This window comes from Cyprinus carpio, chromosome A10, assembly GCF_018340385.1.
Source record: "Cyprinus carpio isolate SPL01 chromosome A10, ASM1834038v1, whole genome shotgun sequence".
Classification (NCBI taxonomy): domain Eukaryota; kingdom Metazoa; phylum Chordata; class Actinopteri; order Cypriniformes; family Cyprinidae; genus Cyprinus; species Cyprinus carpio.
In genome coordinates this window covers 1,554,295-1,570,777 of record NC_056581.1, presented here as the reverse complement: position 1 = coordinate 1,570,777, position 16,483 = coordinate 1,554,295, and the positions used below count along the sequence as shown (strand labels likewise).

Sequence of the window (16,483 nt, the reverse complement as noted above, 5' to 3'; positions counted from 1 at the left end):
GACTAATGAGATCTATTTTGTGTTGAAATTGTTTCTCCTAGACAATAATGTTATTAAAAGGAGATCAAAAATGAATAAAATAATAATAATACAATTAAAAATGGCGGTGTTGGAAATTCAGAGATCTCAACAATGTATTAAATTGTGCTCAGTTTGCAAAATTTTTGAAATCATGTTGTTCCAAATGTCTAATTTTTTTCCCAACTTGAAGAGAAAAAAAGTGCACATTTAAATAAGGCATAACTGAAAACCCTGCTAACTCTCCTGAGCTACGAAAGAGCAAACTCTGAGTAACAGAAATTTCTCTTTGGGTGGTTGCTTTTGTGTTTTTGTTAATAGTGCCCTGGGTATTGCAAGCATATGTCACCGTGTGCGTGTCTCTGGCAGTGCACACTTCCTGCAACAGTGGCTAGGGGGTGCATGTGGACAGAGTAAGCCACAATAATATATTCCTCACTGGCTGCTGTGAGCTGGTCACATGGGGAGCCAGTGCGAGTTTAAAAGTGCTTTGGTTTCCCTTCAGCCAGTGCAGTGCGAGCCTTTGCTTGAGACACACACACATACACACACACTACACGCCTTTGCCTACAGAACAGCAACTTTCTGTACTGGAGCTTCTCTGATCTACCCAAACACACACACACACACTTTCACATCTGTGTGCAGCTATAGAGGACAAGACACAGACATTAAGGAGCAGAGGAAGATACGGCAAGAGACAGAAGCAATCGCTTTTAAGTAAGTACCTTGATTCTATCTCTTCTTTATGACTGTCAGTCATTTTTAATGGGCATGTTTTGTTGCATGCAATGCCATTTGATTTTGTGCTTTGAGGGAGATGCAAAGATAATTTTTTTTTGGGAGCTCCTATTTTGGAAGCTGTTGGGATCAACAAATGATTGGAAAATGTCACCTAATGGATTATTTCCTGTTTGCTTGAGGTTGAACCTGGTGTCAGTGTTCACGTAGCTGCAGCGTCTCCCAGCTCTCCGCTGCCTGTTATGCACGTGTTAGAAGGATGCGAGCTAGTGTGTTAGACAGCCGTGCACCATGCGAGAAATGTGATTCACACAGCCTCGCTCCAGGAAGAGGAGGCAAACAAAGTGGCCAGTTCGCCGGAGAGAGGGAGACGGGGGTGAGGATCGGGGTACGGAGGAATGGGAGAGAAAGACGGGCAACCAAGTGAAAGTGGAGAGGCTTTGAAAAGCCCTGACACTAGGCAGACAATTAGCCCCAGCTTCTGATATCCTTGCCTTTTCTGTAGCCGCTGCCCTGAAGGCGCAGGTCAAGGGAAGAGCTGACCCAGTGTCAACACTCCTGCATGGAAGCCATTATCAGGACCTGATTGATTAGTTTTAGCGGAAATCTCCTCATCTCCTCCTCCTTCTCCAGCTAGGTCTGCTGCTTTTTGTTCTTTGGCTGGGGCTGTATCTTGCCGTTACTTTCTTAATCTGTCTCTTGAACTTTCATTGTAGGTGTAAATCTCATGGAAGCATATTCAAGTCACATTTCCAAAAAATGAATAAAAATATTTTGCATGAAGAAAAAAAAACTATTATTATTAGTGGTAGTATTTTTATTTATTTATTTAGCATTTTGCAATATATATATATATATATATATATATATATATATATATAATTATATATTTTTTTTTATATATATATATCATTTTTTTTTTTTTTTTTAAAGTTTTAATTGCCATAATGCATGCTGAATGAATTATAGAATGTTTATTTATTTATAGGAAAACTTATTATAGGAAAAAAATATTTAAAGTATTGTTTTATTTAAATCTTAAAGTAAGAAATATAAATTTATAAACAAACATTAACAAATGCATTTAAAATAAACATTACAAATATTATAAATAAATATTACGTATTGATTTTAATTTTATGTTTTTATGCAATTTATTTGGCAGTATTTATTTATTTATTTTTATTATTATCATGTCCCAATGCAAAAGGTCCATTTTCACTAAGCAAAGAATAATTTATCTTGCGTTACTTTCTTCTGATTAAAATATGACCTGGACATAAGTGATTTCATGTGATTTCATGAGATTCTCCCTAATTTTGCATTTAACTGGTCTTTTTAACTTATTGGGATGTGACATCTATTTATTGGTGGGCTCAAACTCTTTATCTATAACACAGGGACATGTTGCGGGGGTAAAGCTCTTTCTCTTTGGTTTTAAAGACTCTGCCCTCCTCACATTAGCCCAAAGGGGGGTCAGCTTAACTCTGGCAGGGTTGACACTGCCTTAATGACACCCTGTTTCATGCCTTATTGAGAGCGGTGACTGAATGGCTGCTGGACACCTACTTTTCTTTTTAAATGAGGGTCTCTGCTTTCTCTGTGCAATGTTTCAGTTTGTAAAGCCTTCAGTAAATGGGCTCACGCTGTCATCTGAGCAGCCTGTAGCTTGGCACCTGGTTTTAGTTTGACTCCGTCCACACAAACGCAATAAAAGAGCAACACGCGCCTGTCTGGAAACTCGTGTGGATGTAAATAAAATGTTGCAGGCTTAATAAAAGAGCTAAAGTGCGGCGCACATGCTACTTTAGGCATAATTTAATTAATACACTCCTATTGGCAGATTAAACAGGATGTCTTTAGGTCTGGAATCACAGTAGGGATTCGTCTCAAGGGTGTGATTCGAGACCCCATGCTCGCGTTTTTCACTCTAATCTCTTCGTCTTGCCCCAGAGCTGTGTTTATGATTCAAACAGAAGAAAAGTAAAATAACACCAACATAATATTTCCCTTAACATACTTACCCATTGGATAAACATCCTTAAACAGATGTCAGAGTGCCGGCTGATCATATACAACGGGGGCTGCCGATGCTTTCTTCCCCAGAATACACAAATTCTACAAATTAGAAGCTGGTGCTTGAGGAATCCGCCAGGAAAACGCTTCCCACTACATACTGCTGTTTTCATTTAGAGAGCCAGGACCACACTGTGATGAAATACTCTGTAATCTTTATGAACTGAGTTGTTAAAACTTGTTGTGATGTGTTGGTAATTTGTTGCTTATTCAATTACGTTTGATTGATTTATTTATCATTTCATTTGCGTGTGAATTTGAAGCCTGTGTCTTTTATGCAGTAAATAAGAATTTTCGAGATGAGCAGTTGTGATATTTTTTCTTAACTCTTCCAATTTAGCCCTTCACTGAGCAAACTAATGTGATGTTGATATGTTTGATATGGAGAATGTGAATGCCACCAACCCCATGCACTGTAGTAGTATTCATTACAATACATTTAAATGCGAGAAGACTTGACTTCTGCTTGGGTCTTAATGTGGAAATTAATATTTATTTCACTTTTATACAGAAAGAGACAATATGTTGCATTTCCTGATGGAAATACTAGTGCTTTTACAAGCCAGCAAAGCCTAGAGCATATTTAGGTTTTTACCAAGGGTATTAAAAGTGTGTGTACGGTGTATGTGACACAAATTTTGTCATCAATATTGTATTGCACGCAATCTAATTCTTTGAACCAAGTTTTGCTCATTTTAATTTTTTCATTCAAAAAAATGTCACACTTTAGTTTGGGGACCAATTCTCACTATTAACTAACTATTAACTTTGACTTTTGCCTCAATAAACAAATTTTCAGCTTATTAATAATTAGTAAGGTAGTTGTTAAGTTTAGGCATGGGGGTTAAGGGATCTGAAATATGGTCATGCATTAATATGTGCTTTATACATACTATAGTATGCTAGTGATATGCATGCTGACAAGCAACTAGTTAATAGTGAAGAAAACAAAAACAAAAAAAATGCAACTCTAGTAGTGTACATAGATAATTTTATCAGTCATAATGTCTGGAGAGAAATAGCACAGACACTAGACAAAGATGAAAATTTCTAGTGCACATGCTATCAGGAAAGGTTATACTTACAGTATATGCTATCCATTCGGACCAAAACTGAAGTTTACCGTAGTGTTTACAAGTTTAAAAAACTGAAATGACAGTGTTTTCTGTTGGCTGTATAGTAGAATGAAATCACAGCATGACACCATCATCACAATGTGACAACCAATAGGAACACAGTATGCAAGTGTCACGATGATGTCATCACAGCCAGCTACATTTCAAATGCTTTACATTAAAAAAATAGTCTGCACATCAAAGCTTAAAAAGATTTACAACAAAAAGGTTGAATTTAGTGATTAAGCAATTCAGGTTGTTAATGAGTTTAGAACATAGTGCATTCAAATTTATTTAAATTATAAATGTGTCTTTGCACCTTGCTGCTCTGATTTAAATCTATTGTTTCTGCCTGTGTGTGGAAATTGTGTGCTGTATGCTGTAGATGAATCTGTCTGCATGTTGCATGGATACCCCATGTCTCAACTCATTTTCAAGTCTGTAGGAGGGCTGAACACATGTAGGGGTTGTAAATACATCTATATATTTGTTCACTGACACCTTTGAGGCTCCAAGTCAACCTCGGATCAAAGTATCCCTTCTGTTATGAACATTCAAATGCATTCACTCCACCCAACCCTGATGCCCCTCCCTCGCAAAGAAGTCTTCCAGATTTGGCTCTGCTTGAAACTAATTAATCCCCGGGCTGCATTAAATCTATTATTTTTTAATTTAACCCTGTCCACAAAGCGTCCTCTATTACCCAATCAGGCTATATAGCTACCTGGATCATAACTAACCCGTTTAACTCAAGCAAGTGACTTAACCTTGCTTCTCTCCTCAACGGCTCCCTTCCTATTCGGTGAGGGTGAGATTTTCACAGGGTGTTATGACACCAGATCCAGCTCCTCCATCTCAAACTCTATTTAAAGACACATCTTGACCCTTGTCAAAGTAAACACTGAGTATACATGGCTATTTACAGGCTGAAGGCCATAAGATCAGCAGCATGTCTTCAATAGGTCAGTGAGTTGACATTTTTGCTGTCGCCTTGGAGGTAAATTTGTTTTCTGAACTTTGGAGTGTCATTTACCGCCCACCTCTATCACTTTTGCACCAGTAGATAAAGATTTAAGGCTGGAAAGGTGGTCCAAGGTCAGAGCACAAGGGTAACTTGCACCTCCAGGCACAGTGCAAAATACATGACAACCAGAAGATAGTAACCCAGATAACAACCCTCGAATACCTCCAAGCAAAGAGCAACCCAGAAAAATGCTGGAGCTCTTCTCTGGCCATGTCTCAAGCTTTTAATCTATTAACTGCTGATCCTTAAACTCTAATCAATGCAGGCTTTTATATTTCCATTAAACGAGAAAGGGAAATGAATAAATAAATCATGCCGTCAGAGTGGCCAGCCTCCTTCACTTGGAAAACCATCGCAGATGGACCTCTTCTTAGTGTGTGCATTGCAAATCGCGTTAGCGCTCTGGGGCAGAGTTATTTGCCCAATTTCTCTCCATCCCCTTGGCTTTTTATGGCATGTCTGCATTATTAGTGCCACTGCTTTTGATAGCAAGCACGCTCGGTTATTAAGGGAAGGGGCTTTGCAGAATTTAGACGAGGAGGGAGGTGTTGTGTTGACTTGGAAACGTTAATTGCATTACCATTCCCCATTTGGACTCTGATTGGAGTGGACTGGGGAAAATGCCAGGGTACATTTCTCTGTTTACGCCCAGGCATGGGCTACTATGAACCCTGGCAGATATTCAAGGTTGAGGGCCCCTGGACACGCCACATTTGTGGTGCCTTAGTCTTGAACATCCTGCATATGCTGTCTAGATCCTCTTGCAAATTCAACATCTTGTATCTCTTTCATAACCTGTTGATGGCATAGTGAACTTATATGGGCATGTGAAATTTATTGTTGGTGTTTTTTTAAATTTTGGTGGTTTAGTTGTCAAACAAGTCAAGATGAGGGTGACATTGTTATAAGTAAGATCATTAGATCATTAAGATGCATTAATATAGGTTTCAGTTGATGGTTTGCATCTGTCTGCTATTTTACAATGTCTTCAAACTTTGCTCATCTTATCTAAATTTAGAGCTGGAGCAACATCAGTCAAGTTCAAAAAAAAAAAAAAAGAAAAAAAGTTTCAAATGAATGCTGTTCTTTTGAATTTTCTTTTCCTCAAAGAATCCTGAAATAATAATAAAATAAAATAAAATAAAATAAAATAAAATAAATAAATGTAATGATGCTGAAAATTCAGCTTTGCATCACAGGAATAAATTACATTTTAAAATATATTCACATAGAAAACAGTTCAAGTTCTAAAAATGTTTCACAATATTACTCTTATTACTGTATTTTGGATTAGTGAATGCAGCCTTTTGAATGATATAAATTTCCATGTATCATGATTTTGCTGTTACTGCCCAGCATTACATACAGAGCTACCGTGCATTACATTTAGTTTCCTCCACAACAAGGTTGCAGATAGTGATTTTAAAATGCAGCTCAAGTACAACTATGCATTTTAACAATGAACCACACTATTAAAGTGTCTTAAGTCTACCCTTTCGCTCAGCAGCTATTAAATTGGCAAACCAGGGTGATTAGATATTGTGAAATCCATTTTAAATAATCTTCTCTTCTTATTCTTAACTTAACATGCCAAGATAACTCGTATTGTCACATGCAAGCATGATTAGATTTATAATGTTTAAAAGGCTTTTTATTGAAACTGGTGGCTTTATGAACAGTGCTGTGAAGCCCTGCAGGTGGATTCAATCTGCCCTGTAATCCTAGCAGTCTGGGTGTGATATGATTGTTTTCACTAAGCATACTGAATTAGCTGTGCTCCCTGCTGCCCGCAGCTGCTAGTGCCTCCATTGAGGAGCTGTTTCCTTTAAAAGAAATACTTTTAACTCATTAATGTGGCTTAATAGTTACGGCTGCTTTGGAAAATTGCCTGGATTCCATGAATGACCTTTTGAAGGGGTCATCTCATGAGGAATTAAATTTAAACTTTTGAGGTTAACAAGTTCATAGATCTATCTATCTATCTATCTATCTATCTATCTATCTATCTATCTATCTATCTATCTATCTATCTATCTATCTATCTATCTCTGTAGTTCCAACATAATCATGTAATTTACTCAATGTACATTATTATTGAAAAATATTTTTGAAAAATACTTTGAAAGCAATGGATTTCATCTTGTCAGACACAATTAAAATTAATGCCATCAAAATGCAACATATGGATGATGTACAGTACTGTACATTAATCAGTAAATAAATAAATGAATACAAATGACAAAACAAATGGAATTTTTGAGGTTTATAAAAAAAAATAATAATAATAATAAAAAATAAATAAAATAAAATAAAATAAAATTCCCCTTTGTTAAAGGTAATAATTTCGCAACAAAATGTAAGAAGTTGCAATTTTATAAATAAAATAAAATAAAACATTTAATGACTTATTTAAGGAAAGAAGAAGAAGAAGAAGAAAAACTTCTAAGTAAATGTTCTGTCATCTGGTAATTGCAGTTTACGATGCTTTTGCTGTTTGCTTAACAGTTCCATCATAATCATTTAATGTTCCAGTTGCTTGCAATACAAAGATTCACAGAGAAGTACTGAAATTCTCTTGTTCTGAAAGCAATGGAGTTTGACTCTCAGGCCTGAGACAAATCAATGCCATCAAAACCCAACACATGGCAAGGTATACAGTGCAGCCGATATGTTGGTCATGTAAGGACGTCTCTGAGTGAGCCGGGTGTCCAGGTGGCTTAACTGCCTACTTAATGAACACCAAATGACGATATCTCGTCACCAGATGGCAAATGCTAAAAGCAAGTCATTTACTTTGAGTCTGTCTTTGCTGCGTTTTTAGAAATAATTGGACTGTGATTACAGTGAAATGTCATGCTGAGCACCCTGACATCATCAGCTGACAATACTTTCAAAATGAGGACCCCCTGCTGTTTGTTCATTAGGGGTTTGACTAACACGGCTCACACACACGGTAAGCGTGGTTTTTAAAAAAAAGACAAAATGTCCACATACTGTAAATAAATTTGAATATTGCATACTGTATATAGTATGTATTGTACAATATGCATTATTGACAGGATGCCATGATATACATGTGAAATCTTATTCCTTGTTGTGTGTGCCATAGAACAGCTATTGACACTCCACAAGATGTGTGATAAGGAATTGCACTGCATGAACAGTCTCTAGCTTTGTCATTCTGTAGTGAGAGGTTTTTTTTTTTTTGTTTGTTTTTTTTTAAGCAATTTCAGTTTAGTTCAATGAAACATACACTGAGTCTTGGTCACACTCAGTCTTTCTTTTATTATTACTATTTTACATAGTAGTAAAGTAAAAACTATGAAAACAAATGCAGATATGGAAAACATGTAGCAACTGAAAATGCTTTTTTTTAGATTCTTTAAAGTGGTATTAATTGTGTAAAGAAATGCAGGCATATTTGTCTAAAAAAAAAAAAAATCAGACATTTAAGCATAAGCTTTTAGATCAGAAGGCTGTTAAGATCAGGAGAAACAAACTCACTCAAGTTTGTTCGAAAATCTGTTATCTCCAGCTTTATTCCAATAATCAAAAGAAGAAGAAGAAAAAAATAGGTTTCAAGATTATTTGTAAAAACAGAAATTGGAAATATCAATTTAAATTTAAAATGAGTAAAGCTGAATGTACAAATAATTAACGAATAACAGTGTGAGGGGAAATAATGTGAGTGTGCATATCAAGGTTTAATAAAAATAAACTATACTGGTCGGTATAAAGTGATGATGAATAGAAATGAATATAAACAATATAATTTAATATAATAGAATAAAATGGAATGGGATTAAATGAAATATAATAGAACAGAATAAAGTCAGAACAGAAGTAAAGTGCAGAAAGACACATTTTGGACTTAATTTTAGATATGAATTATTCTGAAAAGTTCTTCTTGAGTGTTTCACATGAGATCTGAAATTTCAAAGCTAGAAGAAAAATTCAACTTATGCAAATATCAGAAAATGGTGCCTTTTCTCTCCCTCTCTGTCTCTCCTTTGACTCATCATACAAAAGTTGCAATCTGAAAACAAATAGTCTTGCATTTGGGTTCCGAAAATAAAATCCTCGTTCATTCTCTCCATAGAGACATAGATGTGTGATTCTTTAAAGTCAGACCTTCCATGATCTAAGAAGTTTTTAAATGATTTTAATTTCAAATCTATACGAAGAAGAAGAAGAAGAAGAAGAAGAAGAAGAAGAAGAAGAAGAAGAAGAAGAAAATATCCCTACCCATCATCCACAGGTCCACCAATCAGAGAAGATGCAGCTACCATGGAAACGAAAATTATGGCAAAAGAGCTAATCAGTGACTACAAACTCCCATGAAGCTTTACAAATCACATAATCAAGTGGGTGCCCTTGTACATTTATTACAAGAGTCCTCCTAAATTAATAAAAAAATAAATAAAAAAAAAGTAGCTGGTCAGTACTAAGATCAGATTTGATCATCTATTAAAATAGTTATTGTGTCTTTCACTGTCTGTTTCTATTGATTCTTAGCCTCTTCAAACTTTTCACTGAACAAAATAAATGATTGTTTACTGTTTCATCTCATCTTAATCATCATAATGAAGTAGGGCAGAATGATTGGAAGCAGTTAATCTGCTTCAAGAAATGGCCTTCTCTCCATCTCTACAGTCATAATTATTCCTCCTTCACTCCAAAGGGAGGCAGTTTCCTTAAGAATTCTGTTAATTATGACACAAACCACTCTTTCTAAAAATGAGCAGGTTTGACAAATGCTTCACTCAGGTGGTAGTGCGAATCTGGGCTGAATGTATAGCTGTCTTGCAAAACCTGCGCTTGTCCTTTTTATATCTTCCAAAATAATAAGACATCCTGATTAAATAGCGAGTGGTGAAGATAGTGAGGAACAAATGCGCTAATGGTCGCTGTAAATAAAACAGTTGACTAGGCTGCATTAAAGCGTGTGTAATTTAAGCGCTTTGACAGCTTAGGTGCTGGTGTTGTGGAAAATATACATCAGCGTGTAATTTACCTGAGAGAGAGAGAGAGAGAGAGAGAGAGAGAGAGAGAGAGAGAGAGAGTAGCCCAGATTTAAACCTTGTGTAAACCATTAGAATCGGATTTTAACAAAAACCATGTGATCTAAATTCAGCTGATTTTACTATAAGAAATGTTAGACATTTCATATTCATATCATAGAACATCTATCTATCTATCTATCTATCTATCTATCTATCTATCTATCTATCTATCTATCTATCTATCTATCTATCTATCTATCTATCTATCTATCTATCTATCTATCTATCTATCTATCTATCTATAACATCCACAATTAAAACTTGGTTTAAGACCAAAATCAATTTGCCTTGGCTTTATATTTGGCTTTATTTATTTATTTACAACCCATGTAACAGCTTTCATAAAATGCATCTACAAAATGCATTCTGGTGTCCAGTAAAAAGTCTAAGGTAATAAGACAGTAAGATTTGTTTCTTCCATCCTTCTTTCATAGTGTACCTTGATCGTCTCCAGCAAAATATAAAACGTGCACCAACATAGCATCAGTTAACTAATAATTATATCTTGGTTAATACCAGTACTTTGCTTCAGAAATAGATTTTTAATGCATCCTAGAAATACTGGACTCAAAGAAAATCTTGGATTTCCATCCGATAATTGCAACAGTTCAATGGTGTTCATGTTCAGTCATCTCATGAATATGATCTTTCCAATATGACTTGATGGCAGCAAAAGTCTGGCCACGAAGAGCTAGTGAAAAATTAACCTTGGTGGGACATGGCACACAGATATATAAACAAGGAATCACACAAATGAACAGTTGGTTAGTGCACTACATTTGAAAACCCTGTAGTAACTTAATTGGCAAGAGCTTGATTTTCTCCACTCAACGTCTTGGGCTCTCAGGTAATCAAGCGCACATTCAACACATGCAAGTTATGATGCAAAAGTAATTAGTCTAATTAAGACTAGCAACTGTTCTATCAAAGAGTTTTTTTTTTTTTTTTTTTTTCTTCTTCCAGACCCTCGGCTGATTTGTAAAGGTAATGCTCACATGTAGGCTTTGTTTCAAAACCTAGTAAGCTCCCTACATAGGCTGCATTTGATTGATTTATTGATTGATTGATTGATTGGTTTGTTTATTTTGTTTAAAAAAAAAAACTTTTGTTCAGCAGTGACACATTAATTTTAACAAAGACATTTCTAATCTTACAAAATGTTTAAATTTATATTTCCAATAAAGTGTTTGTTGCACTTTCAATTAAAAAAAAAGAAAGAAAAAATCCTAAAGAAAAAAGAATGTAGACAAAAATATGTAGCATATGTAGGAAGTATGTAGTTTCCACAAAATAAATATATAATAATTTATTGAGATGATTTGGATGTAAGAAAGAAAGAAAGAAAGAAAGAAAGAAAGAAAGAAAGAAAGCAGCACAACCGATTTCAACTGATAATAATCAGAAATGTTTATTGAGCCGCAAATCCATGTATTAGAATGATTTCTGAAGGATCGTGTGACACTGAAGACTGGAGTAATGGTGCTGAAAATTCAAATTCAATTTGTAAAAATAGTTATTACAGTTTTTACTGTATTTTTGATCAAATAAATGCAACCTTGGTGAGCATTAGATATTTCTTTCAAAAACAACAATTCAGTAATTCCTTATAATAATCAAAAATCCACTGAAGATGCATTAAGTTATAAAAATATAGACCCATACTTAATTTAACACCACAAAGTACAAGTAAAACATAGATGAATTACTCCTAAAAATCACATTTTTTTCTCGTTTAGAGTACTAGTGCTAACTCTTCCTGAAGTCAGTTGTGAGTAATATAGTCCATGTTGCTACCTGTATTCCAAATCAGTCACTTATAAGGTTCAGATAGGATGTTGCCTACAGTATGTAGGAAATAAACATCAAGACTCACTAAGACTCACAAACAGACCTCATATTGTGCTAAGCTGTCAAGTTAATATGCATTTTTAGCACGTGGATTGTCTTCAACATGCAATACACCTGTCAGATACATAACTCTAAAGCAGGGGTTTCAAAACTCAGTCCTGGAGGGCCGCTGTCCTGCAGAGTTCAGCTCCAACCCTAAATAAACACACCTGAAGCAGCTAATCAACATTTTGCTAGGCATACTAGAAACTTCCAGGCAGGTGTGTTGAGGCAAGTTGGAGCTAAACTCTACAGGACACCGGCCCTCCAGGACTCAGTTTGGACACCCCTGCTCTAAAACGTCAACACTTCACTACCAAAATCGGCTTTAAACAAATTTGAGGGCATGTAAATGCCAAGTTTATCCTGGTTAACATTAAGGCAGCACATTAGGACACAAGCATGGAGGATGAGAGACAGAGGAGGTGCAGACAGGGGACTTTACACTTAAGCTTGCATCACCTCCGGGGTGCTGGAGAGACATCAATACGGTATTGAAGATGGGATTTAGGGATTTTGTCAACCTGTGAAACAGCCTTTGGAGATTTGTTTGATATCAAATTTTGGCGCATGGTCTAATCGGATGGATTAACCTACAACTCTTGAAATATGAATCACATATGGATTTTCTTAGCTATTGATTGAGTTCGTATAATAACATGTTCATGAATCCTGGATAGTTTAAGGTTAAAATTAAAGGTATAGTTTGAGAGAAAAAATTATATGTGTAGAAAAAAAAAAAACACATTAGCTTGTGTCTTCATAAATTACACTAGACAATATTTAATTTAATATTTAACAAACATTTAATATAAATATTTAAAAATCAACATACTCACAGTTAAACATGCTCTTTTTTCACCCCTGCATTTCAATAACAGCAACAAATCCAATGAAAATATACTTAAATTAAATACAGTACAAATATAGTAAATTAGTACAAAAAGTGCATTTTATTTGTCTGTCTGTCTATCTATCTATCTATCTATCTAGCTCTCTCTCTCTCTCTATCTATCTATCTAACTAGCTCTCTCTCTCTCTCTCTCTCTCTCTATCTCTATCTATCTATCTATCTATCTATCTATCTATCTATCTCTCTCTCTCTCTCTCTCTATCTATCTATCTATCTATCTATCTATCTATCTATCTATCTATCTATCTATCTATCTATCTATCTATCTATTGTTTTTCTCTCCTGGCTAATCTGTAATTTTTAATTTAAACTGTGAAACTAATTCAAATGCTTTTATACTGGACAAACTGTGTCCATTTGGATTTAATCCAGAACACAATTATGTAGCCTGAATGATGTACAGAATGGTTGGCAACCCTAATTACAACCTTAAACTTAAACATAAAGTGCTGCTTACTTTAGCTCCCCCTGTCAATCCATCTAGTGTCGCTCCTAAAACCTCAATCCCCATTTTCTCTGCTGCTGGGTCAAAGAGGAAGCCTTGAACTTCAATTTCATCTAATGCAGGAACCGTCTGTTACCGACGGCAAGCCAAACCTGTTTATCACTTTCCACATCACATGTGAACTCTTGAAGCAAGGTTAGATGTTCTCAGCAGAGCAGGAGGCAGCGCTGACAAACTATGATAAATTAGTTGTTTACTGACATTTTATGCTGGCTGAGGATGGTGGATAGGGAGGAGAAGTGGGTTAATGAGAAGAAAATAAGTCATGGAGATATGCCCACATTGATAAGAGGAAGTCAAAAGAGTGCATGCAGGAAAAAAAGGTGACGATTAGTTCAGAACACAAACTGGAATATGCAATATGCATCCTATATAAGGTTTATGAATGTGATGCTTGTCTTGTCCTATATTTCTTCTGATTTTACAGTTATTGGCTCAATTAGTAAAATGGATATCATTTTCAGTTTTATTATATGATAATAATAATAATAATAATAATAATAATAATAATAATAATAATAATAATGCGTTTAAAATTAATATATATATATATATATATGTATATATATGTGTATATATATATATATATATATATATATATATATATATATATATATAATATATATATATATATATATATATATATATATATATATACACACACACATATATATAATGGTAAAAGGGCTGATGTATAACATTATGCCAGATACTTTTTAATAAAAATAATAACAGTGTAATATAATTAGTGTAATATTTGAGTCATATGATTTTATATGGTAATTTTTTTTGTTGCAAAATTGGATATATATATATATATATATATATATATATATATATATATATACATATATATATATATATATATATCTATATATATATATATATATATATATATATATATATATATATGTATATATATTTGTCTGTGATTTTTAGTACATAGTGCATGCTAAATATTACATGTATATACTGTGTTTTGTATTTATTTAATTCCACCAGTTTCAAAGCTCTGAAGTCAGTCTGAGGTGCGAGTGTAAATTTGGGCTCGACCGATGAACACCACTTTAGAGAATGCAGTGCTAGCAGATTAAATAGCATTTTAATGCACTTTGTAATGATCTTATATGGGTGTCTCATGTGCCTACCTCTCTGCCCTTAAAATCCCCTTACTGAGCATATCCTCCACTGTCTGAGTCTTCATTTGTGCGTCGACCATATAGTGGGTGGGGAATGCTTTGTCTAGATGAAGAACATTGCTGACAGCCTCACATTTTGCTGTCCTTGTAAACACTGACCAATCGAAAAACAACAGAGCATGACACCTTTATCTAACCAGTAGCAAAACTACAGAAATCAACAAAAAAACTGCCATTTATGGCGACATATAATGGCAATGCACATATATCACTCAATGCGTAATGGGGTATAGTCAAAATGGTCGTATTAAAAGAGAACCAATCAGACTCTTTGTCACGGCGCCAATGTAATTAATGTGCCAGCACCGGGATAGAGATGTAACTGAAGATCAGTATTAGCTGTCTCATTAGCATTTTAAATAAGATTTAGATTAGTTACATTGGCAAAATAATGTGGCTACCAGCGCAAGTTTGGGGCCAATTTGGGCATTTTCCCATCTCTATCCAATTAGATCTTTGACACTCACATTTCACCTCTATTTCACAGACAGCAATTAAATGTTGAGGTGAAGCTGTAGAGAAGAATGGGGAAAAGAGAACAAGCTTATTTAGCTTACACAAAGAATGACAGAGAAGTTAATGAAGAAGAGAATAAGAGGCGACAGAGATGAGCAGCTAAATAGTTTGGACTGAAAAGATGTCACATAATATCACCGAACAGGCCCATTAGCTTCCCATTCCAGTTTCTTCCCAGATTTACTTCCTATATGTTTGGAAGCAAAATTGAGCAAAAGGGGAAAATATGTTGCCAAATGTAATGAGAAATTAATTTGAACCTACACCAATCACCAATCCTACCTTAGCAACTGTTGCTACCTGCCATGTCACAAGCATTTGCTCTTTTCTAATGCAAGTGTAAGCATGTTTGAAAAGTTGTAAAATTAATATGACATTCTGTGAAGCTATGGAGGAAATATCTAAGGTTCAGAACAATAACTTACAGTATGTGATAAAGTAGACTATCATACAAATTCTAACGTGACAAATGCTAACATGATTTTAGTATTTAAAAAAATTATAATAATAATAATAATTTAATGTCTTTTCTATGTAGAGTTACAACCAATCCAACACTGTTGTCATAACGGAACACAAATGACTGTAAAACAGCTGTATAAATGATGATTTACAGCTCAAACTATTCACACTTTTGTACAGAAGAATCAATGTAAGTGATTTCATGAAATTACAAAATACATTTCTGCTTTTAAATCTCCCAAAAATTGGCCCCATTGATTCTTCACAAGCATTTATCTTTCATTATTATTAACATTATGTCAAACATGCTGTTCACCGAGCTTCTTAATGTATATTGAACCTGAAATACCCTTTAACTTTCCTATATATGAATCATATAAATATGATGTGACCAACTAGAAATAAAGCTTGCAAATTTTGCTTCTTTGATGTCACAGTTTGCGGCGGCTGACTAAAATGTCAAACTAAATGAGTGTATACAAAAGTCTGTCTTATCCGAAGCGAATCATCAAAGCAACTTATATCAGCTGTGAGACATCAATCTGGCAACGTATTAGGTATGTATCATATAGCATCAAAACCAAACCACTTCAAACTCCAGATCAAAAACAGCCCAACTTGGAAATAGTTTTCCATCATCAGGCTTCTTGCTGAAAAGTCAAAAAAATTACTGACTTAAAATACAGCATGGGAAAGGTCAAACGCCCCTGCATCCCTCAATGCACAGATGTTTAGCACAATAGCATTTTTCACCCACCGCTGCTGCATAATCTCTGCTGATCAGAGACTTGGCATATACCTGTATTCTCATTAATTGATTCCCACCGGTTCGGCTCAACAGCCGTGACCTCACTGACATTGCATCACCGTGTAAATGGTCCTATTAAATCAGGGGATCTCATAAACTTGCCGAACAGGGATGTCTTGCACAGGGCAGGTCAGCGTTGGCTATCAATTATATGTC

The 16,483-nt window shown here is 34.9% G+C and overlaps 1 protein-coding gene across 1 annotated transcript in view; it reads left to right on the top strand.

Moving 5' to 3' along the window:
* Positions 1-499: 499 nt before the first annotated feature.
* LOC109097263 (ciliary neurotrophic factor receptor subunit alpha-like) overlaps positions 500-16,483 on the top strand; it is a 152,190-nt gene continuing 136,206 nt past the window's right edge. The window contains exon 1 of the mRNA XM_042764679.1: positions 500-738. The gene's annotated coding sequence lies outside the window, so the exon portion shown is untranslated. The remainder of the gene's footprint in view (positions 739-16,483) is intronic.